Genomic DNA, 9,356 nt, shown 5'->3' on the forward strand with positions numbered 1-9,356 from the left:
TTGAGCACCATACGTTGCCCAAATCAAATATGGCCGCTGAACTACGGTGTCTGAGGAGAGACAAAACGCAGAGTGCTAGCGCGAATAATAAAAGCATGAGAGTGACAGAGGGAGGCAAAGCATAGCCGTCTTGTGGGCGAGGGATTTGTAGTTAGCAGTTTTTTTAAAGGTTGTTTAGCTCATTTAGATTTTCACTCACAAAAATGGCGGCTGAATAAAAAAAAGAGGGTGTTATTATTATGATCCTTGGGGTCTTAGACTGTGATTGTGAAGAGGTGGCCTTAATCCCTGGGGATTGTATGAGGGCACAGCCACTTAAAGGGGCATACTGGTAGATAGAATTTATGGGCAGAGCATAACCTGTAGATCGATGGGGTCTGACTGCTAGGATGCCCACTAGTGATGAGTGAGCATGCTCGAGGGTTATCCGGATATTTTGGACGTGCTCGATTAATATGCTCGAGTCCCTGCATGACTCACGGCTGTTAGGCAATCCCCGTATGTGTTGAGGATGTCTAACAAATCATTCAGCCGCAGGGACTTGAACATGGTAATCGAGCACGCCCAAGATACTCGGATAACACCGGCGCGTGCGGATGTCAGAGCACGCTCGCTCATCACTGAAGCCCACCAATCACCAGAAAGGATCCCTTTTGATCCCCTTAACGTACAGTGGCAGTGCACATATCAGAGACCACTGTTAATTCCCTGTGGGGCTGTGGAAGAACCCGAGTCCAGCACTCAGTCTTATAGGTAATGAATAAGGCGGCAGTCGGGAATGTACACCGCTTCTCCATTCTTTATAGGTCAGATGGAAAAAGGAATAAAAGGGGCCCTTTCCGGCGATAGTGTTTTCAAACCAGAATGCCCCTTTAAGGCCAGGGTTACGCGCCGAGCTGCGTGCACCCGTCATCACAGGCGCACAGTGACGCTGTGGGAGGTGATTGACAGGATAATGTAGTACCGAGGCAGAGTTATCCTCCAGGCAGTGACCTCCCCATAGGCTAGAAGAGGTCAATTATATAAAGTGATAAAAGCGGATATCTCAAAAACAAGGCATCTGATATGGGACATACAGGCATCACTCTCCCCAGCAGTCTACAACCTGTATGCCCATATTAATAGCTTAGATAGGTCAAATATGGTGACTGATTCCCTTTAAGGCCGGGATCACACTACCGTGTCTCCAGGACTTTAAAAAAAATGTGCCTAAGCACTAACAGGCACGTAGTGGCTAACAGAGGAAACTACCTACTTTTTATACCCGGCACCGGTCACTGACTGCTCCTGCCAGAGATTCAGCAGCTCCCTGTCAACAGAGCAGTGATTTCTCTTCTGTTGACAGAGCGGGACTACCGGCGTCATGCTGATTGACAGCCAGCTTCGTCCAATTAGGCAGCGAGGAGTCGGCTGTCAATCAGCATGACGCCAGTAGTCCCGCTCTGTCAACAGGAAAAGAAACTGCCACTCTGTGACGACAGCTGAAATCTGTGATCGCTCTGTGCCAGTGGAGAATGGATATTCCCTTTAAGGGTCTTTATTTACCAAGTGCAACCTGCATCTTCCATTTACTGCAAAAGGACTTCAGATTGGGTTTGGCTAAGGGTATGTTTTATTCAGAATGTATTCACATTGAAGATATCTCATGCGTTTACTTAAGACTCTGTGTTAGAAATCGGAGGCACCGTGTGTGGTTTCTGCCATGGATTTGCAATTTAAACCCCCATGGGCCCACACTTGGGGTGGCCGCATTCAGTGTGGCTAATCTATGTGCTACTGCACCAAGGCGGGAGCCACTAGGAGGCTGCTTCAATAAGACGACAGGTGACATAGTGACGCTGCTTCAATAAGACGACAGGTGACATAGTGACGCTGCTTCAATAAGATGACAGGCGACATAGTGACGCTGCTTCAGTAAGATGGCAGGCGACATAGTGACGCTGCTTCAATAAGACGACAGGCGACATAGTGACGCTGCTTCAATAAGACGACAGGTGACATAGTGACGCTGCTTCAATAAGATGACAGGCGACATAGTGACGCTGCTTCAGTAAGATGACAGGCGACATAGTGACGCTGCTTCAATAAGACGACAGGCGACATAGTGACGCTGCTTCAGTAAGATGACAGGTGACATAGTGACGCTGCTTCAGTAAGATGACAGGCGACATAGTGACACTGCTTCATTAAGATGACAGGTGACAGGTGACATAGTGACACTGCTTCAGTAAGACGACAGGCGACATAGTGACGCTGCTTCAATAAGACGACAGGTGACATAGTGACGCTGCTTCAATAAGATGACAGGCGACATAGTGACGCTGCTTCAGTAAGATGACAGGCGACATAGTGACGCTGCTTCAATAAGACGACAGGCGACATAGTGACGCTGCTTCAGTAAGATGACAGGTGACATAGTGACGCTGCTTCAGTAAGATGACAGGCGACATAGTGACACTGCTTCATTAAGATGACAGGCGACATAGTGACACTGCTTCAGTAAGATGACTGGCGACATAGTGACACTGCTTCATTAAGATGACAGGTGACATAGTGACGCTGCTTCAGTAAGATGACAGGTGACATAGTGACGCTGCTTCAGTAAGATGACAGGCGACATAGTGACGCTGCTTCATTAAGATGACAGGCGACATAGTGATGCTGCTTCAATAAGACGACAAGTGACAGTGACGCTGCTTCAGTAAGATGACAGGCGACATAGTGACGCTGCTTCAGTAAGACGACAGGCGACATAGTGACGCTGCTTCAGTAAGATGACAGGCGACATAGTGACGCTGCTTCAGTAAGACGACAGGCGACATAGTGACGCTGCTTCAATAAGACGACAGGTGACATAGTGACGCTGCTTCAGTAAGATGACAGGTGACATAGTGACGCTGCTTCAGTAAGATGACAGGTGACATAGTGACGCTGCTTCAGTAAGATGACAGGTGACATAGTGACGCTGCTTCAGTAAGATGACAGGTGACATAGTGACGCTGCTTCAGTAAGATGACAGGCGACATAGTGACACTGCTTCAGTAAGATGACAGGTGACATAGTGACGCTGCTTCAGTAAGATGACAGGTGACATAGTGACGCTGCTTCAGTAAGATGACAGGTGACATAGTGACGCTGCTTCATTAAGATGACAGGCGACATAGTGACGCTGCTTCATTAAGATGACAGGCGACATAGTGATGCTGCTTCAATAAGACGACAAGTGACAGTGACGCTGCTTCAGTAAGATGACAGGCGACATAGTGACGCTGCTTCAGTAAGACGACAGGCGACATAGTGACGCTGCTTCAGTAAGATGACAGGCGACATAGTGACGCTGCTTCAGTAAGACGACAGGCGACATAGTGACGCTGCTTCAATAAGACGACAGGTGACATAGTGACGCTGCTTCAGTAAGATGACAGGCGACATAGTGACGCTGCTTCAATAAGACGACAGGCGACATAGTGACACTGCTTCAGTAAGACGACAGGTGACATAGTGACGCTGCTTCAGTAAGACGACAGGCGACATAGTGACGCTGCTTCAATAAGACGACAGGTGACATAGTGACGCTGCTTCAGTAAGATGACAGGCGACATAGTGACGCTGCTTCAATAAGACGACAGGTGACATAGTGACGCTGCTTCAGTAAGATGACAGGTGACATAGTGACGCTGCTTCAGTAAGATGACAGGTGACATAGTGACGCTGCTTCAGTAAGATGACAGGTGACATAGTGACGCTGCTTCAGTAAGATGACAGGTGACATAGTGACGCTGCTTCAGTAAGATGACAGGCGACATAGTGACACTGCTTCAGTAAGATGACAGGTGACATAGTGACGCTGCTTCAGTAAGATGACAGGTGACATAGTGACGCTGCTTCAGTAAGATGACAGGCGACATAGTGAAGCTGCTTCATTAAGATGACAGGCGACATAGTGACGCTGCTTCATTAAGATGACAGGCGACATAGTGATGCTGCTTCAATAAGACGACAAGTGACAGTGACGCTGCTTCAGTAAGATGACAGGCGACATAGTGACGCTGCTTCAGTAAGACGACAGGCGACATAGTGACGCTGCTTCAGTAAGATGACAGGCGACATAGTGACGCTGCTTCAGTAAGACGACAGGCGACATAGTGACGCTGCTTCAATAAGACGACAGGTGACATAGTGACGCTGCTTCAGTAAGATGACAGGCGACATAGTGACGCTGCTTCAATAAGACGACAGGCGACATAGTGACACTGCTTCAGTAAGACGACAGGCGACATAGTGACGCTGCTTCAGTAAGACGACAGGCGACATAGTGACGCTGCTTCAATAAGACGACAGGTGACATAGTGACGCTGCTTCAGTAAGATGACAGGCGACATAGTGACGCTGCTTCAATAAGACGACAGGCGACATAGTGACGCTGCTTCAATAAGACGACAGGTGACATAGTGACGCTGCTTCAGTAAGACGACAGGCGACATAGTGACGCTGCTTCAGTAAGACGACAGGCGACATAGTGACGCTGCTTCAGTAAGATGACAGGCGACATAGTGACGCTGCTTCAATAAGACGACAGGTGACATAGTGACGCTGCTTCAGTAAGATGACAGGCGACATAGTGACGCTGCTTCAGTAAGACGACAGGTGACATAGTGACGCTGCTTCAATAAGATGGCAGGTGACATAGTGACACTGCTTCAGTAAGATGACAGGTGACATAGTAACGCTGCTTCAATAAGACGACAGGTGACATAGTGACGCTGCTTCAGTAAGATGACAGGTGACATAGTAACGCTGCTTCAATAAGACGACAGGCGACATAGTGACGCTGCTTCAATAAGACGACAGGTGACATAGTGACGCTGCTTCAATAAGATGGCAGGCGACATAGTGACGCTGCTTCAGTAAGATGACAGGCGACATAGTGACGCTGCTTCAGTAAGACGACAGGCGACATAGTGACGCTGCTTCAATAAGACGACAGGTGACATAGTGACGCTGCTTCAGTAAGATGACAGGCGACATAGTGACGCTGCTTCAATAAGACGACAGGTGACATAGTGACGCTGCTTCAATAAGACGACAGGTGACATAGTGACGCTGCTTCAATAAGACGACAGGTGACATAGTGACGCTGCTTCAGTAAGATGACAGGTGACATAGTGACGCTGCTTCAGTAAGATGACAGGCGACATAGTAACGCTGCTTCAGTAAGACGACAGGCGACATAGTGACGCTGCTTCAGTAAGATGACAGGTGACATAGTGACGCTGCTTCAATAAGACGACAGGTGACATAGTGACGCTGCTTCAGTAAGACGACAGGTGACATAGTAACGCTGCTTCAATAAGACGACAGGTGACATAGTAACGCTGCTTCAATAAGACGACAGGCGACATAGTGACGCTGCTTCAATAAGACGACAGGTGACATAGTGACGCTGCTTCAGTAAGACGACAGGTGACATAGTAACGCTGCTTCAATAAAACGACAGGTGACATAGTGACGCTGCTTCAGTAAGACGACAGGTGACATAGTAACGCTGCTTCAATAAGACGACAGGCGACATAGTGACGCTGCTTCAATAAGATGGCAGGCGACATAGTGACACTGCTTCAGTAAGATGACAGGCGACATAGTGACGCTGCTTCAGTAAGACGACAGGCGACATAGTGACGCTGCTTCAATAAGACGACAGGTGACATACGCTGCTTCAATAAGACGACAGGTGACATAGTGACGCTGCTTCAGTAAGACGACAGGTGACATAGTGACGCTGCTTCAATAAGACGACAGGTGACATAGTGACGCTGCTTCAATAAGATGGCAGGCGACATAGTGACACTGCTTCAGTAAGATGACAGGCGACATAGTGACGCTGCTTCAGTAAGACGACAGGCGACATAGTGACGCTGCTTCAATAAGACGACAGGTGACATACGCTGCTTCAATAAGACGACAGGTGACATAGTGACGCTGCTTCAATAAGACGACAGGTGACATAGTGACGCTGCTTCAATAAGACGACAGGTGACATAGTGACGCTGCTTCAGTAAGATGACAGGTGACATAGTGACGCTGCTTCAGTAAGATGACAGGCGACATAGTAACGCTGCTTCAGTAAGACGACAGGCGACATAGTGACGCTGCTTCAGTAAGATGACAGGTGACATAGTGACGCTGCTTCAATAAGACGACAGGTGACATAGTGACGCTGCTTCAGTAAGACGACAGGTGACATAGTAACGCTGCTTCAATAAGACGACAGGTGACATAGTAACGCTGCTTCAATAAGATGACAGGCGACATAGTGACGCTGCTTCAATAAGACGACAGGCGACATAGTGACGCTGCTTCAGTAAGACGACAGGTGACATAGTGACGCTGCTTCAATAAGACGACAGGTGACATAGTGACGCTGCTTCAATAAGACGACAGGTGACATAGTGACGCTGCTTCAATAAGACGACAGGTGACATAGTGACGCTGCTTCAGTAAGATGACAGGTGACATAGTGACGCTGCTTCAGTAAGATGACAGGCGACATAGTAACGCTGCTTCAGTAAGACGACAGGCGACATAGTGACGCTGCTTCAGTAAGATGACAGGTGACATAGTGACGCTGCTTCAATAAGACGACAGGTGACATAGTGACGCTGCTTCAGTAAGACGACAGGTGACATAGTAACGCTGCTTCAATAAGACGACAGGTGACATAGTGACGCTGCTTCAGTAAGACGACAGGTGACATAGTAACGCTGCTTCAATAAGACGACAGGCGACATAGTGACGCTGCTTCAATAAGACGACAGGTGACATAGTGACGCTGCTTCAGTAAGACGACAGGTGACATAGTGACGCTGCTTCAGTAAGATGACAGGCGACATAGTGACGCTGCTTCAGTAAGATGACAGGCGACATAGTGACACTGCTTCAGTAAGATGACAGGTGACATAGTGACGCTGCTTCAGTAAGATGACAGGTGACATAGTGACGCTGCTTCAGTAAGATGACAGGCGACATAGTGAAGCTGCTTCATTAAGATGACAGGCGACATAGTGACGCTGCTTCATTAAGATGACAGGCGACATAGTGATGCTGCTTCAATAAGACGACAAGTGACAGTGACGCTGCTTCAGTAAGATGACAGGCGACATAGTGACGCTGCTTCAGTAAGACGACAGGCGACATAGTGACGCTGCTTCAGTAAGATGACAGGCGACATAGTGACGCTGCTTCAGTAAGACGACAGGCGACATAGTGACGCTGCTTCAATAAGACGACAGGTGACATAGTGACGCTGCTTCAGTAAGATGACAGGCGACATAGTGACGCTGCTTCAATAAGACGACAGGCGACATAGTGACACTGCTTCAGTAAGACGACAGGCGACATAGTGACGCTGCTTCAGTAAGACGACAGGCGACATAGTGACGCTGCTTCAATAAGACGACAGGTGACATAGTGACGCTGCTTCAGTAAGATGACAGGCGACATAGTGACGCTGCTTCAATAAGACGACAGGCGACATAGTGACGCTGCTTCAATAAGACGACAGGTGACATAGTGACGCTGCTTCAGTAAGACGACAGGCGACATAGTGACGCTGCTTCAGTAAGACGACAGGCGACATAGTGACGCTGCTTCAGTAAGATGACAGGCGACATAGTGACGCTGCTTCAATAAGACGACAGGTGACATAGTGACGCTGCTTCAGTAAGATGACAGGCGACATAGTGACGCTGCTTCAGTAAGACGACAGGTGACATAGTGACGCTGCTTCAATAAGATGGCAGGTGACATAGTGACACTGCTTCAGTAAGATGACAGGTGACATAGTAACGCTGCTTCAATAAGACGACAGGTGACATAGTGACGCTGCTTCAGTAAGATGACAGGTGACATAGTAACGCTGCTTCAATAAGACGACAGGCGACATAGTGACGCTGCTTCAATAAGACGACAGGTGACATAGTGACGCTGCTTCAATAAGATGGCAGGCGACATAGTGACGCTGCTTCAGTAAGATGACAGGCGACATAGTGACGCTGCTTCAGTAAGACGACAGGCGACATAGTGACGCTGCTTCAATAAGACGACAGGTGACATAGTGACGCTGCTTCAGTAAGATGACAGGCGACATAGTGACGCTGCTTCAATAAGACGACAGGTGACATAGTGACGCTGCTTCAATAAGACGACAGGTGACATAGTGACGCTGCTTCAATAAGACGACAGGTGACATAGTGACGCTGCTTCAGTAAGATGACAGGTGACATAGTGACGCTGCTTCAGTAAGATGACAGGCGACATAGTAACGCTGCTTCAGTAAGACGACAGGCGACATAGTGACGCTGCTTCAGTAAGATGACAGGTGACATAGTGACGCTGCTTCAATAAGACGACAGGTGACATAGTGACGCTGCTTCAGTAAGACGACAGGTGACATAGTAACGCTGCTTCAATAAGACGACAGGTGACATAGTAACGCTGCTTCAATAAGACGACAGGCGACATAGTGACGCTGCTTCAATAAGACGACAGGTGACATAGTGACGCTGCTTCAGTAAGACGACAGGTGACATAGTAACGCTGCTTCAATAAAACGACAGGTGACATAGTGACGCTGCTTCAGTAAGACGACAGGTGACATAGTAACGCTGCTTCAATAAGACGACAGGCGACATAGTGACGCTGCTTCAATAAGATGGCAGGCGACATAGTGACACTGCTTCAGTAAGATGACAGGCGACATAGTGACGCTGCTTCAGTAAGACGACAGGCGACATAGTGACGCTGCTTCAATAAGACGACAGGTGACATACGCTGCTTCAATAAGACGACAGGTGACATAGTGACGCTGCTTCAGTAAGACGACAGGTGACATAGTGACGCTGCTTCAATAAGACGACAGGTGACATAGTGACGCTGCTTCAATAAGATGGCAGGCGACATAGTGACACTGCTTCAGTAAGATGACAGGCGACATAGTGACGCTGCTTCAGTAAGACGACAGGCGACATAGTGACGCTGCTTCAATAAGACGACAGGTGACATACGCTGCTTCAATAAGACGACAGGTGACATAGTGACGCTGCTTCAATAAGACGACAGGTGACATAGTGACGCTGCTTCAATAAGACGACAGGTGACATAGTGACGCTGCTTCAGTAAGATGACAGGTGACATAGTGACGCTGCTTCAGTAAGATGACAGGCGACATAGTAACGCTGCTTCAGTAAGACGACAGGCGACATAGTGACGCTGCTTCAGTAAGATGACAGGTGACATAGTGACGCTGCTTCAATAAGACGACAGGTGACATAGTGACGCTGCTTCAGTAAGACGACAGG

This window comes from Dendrobates tinctorius, unplaced genomic scaffold, assembly GCF_039654945.1.
Source record: "Dendrobates tinctorius isolate UK_male_01 unplaced genomic scaffold, ASM3965494v1 ptg000203l, whole genome shotgun sequence".
Taxonomy (NCBI): Eukaryota; Metazoa; Chordata; class Amphibia; order Anura; family Dendrobatidae; genus Dendrobates; species Dendrobates tinctorius.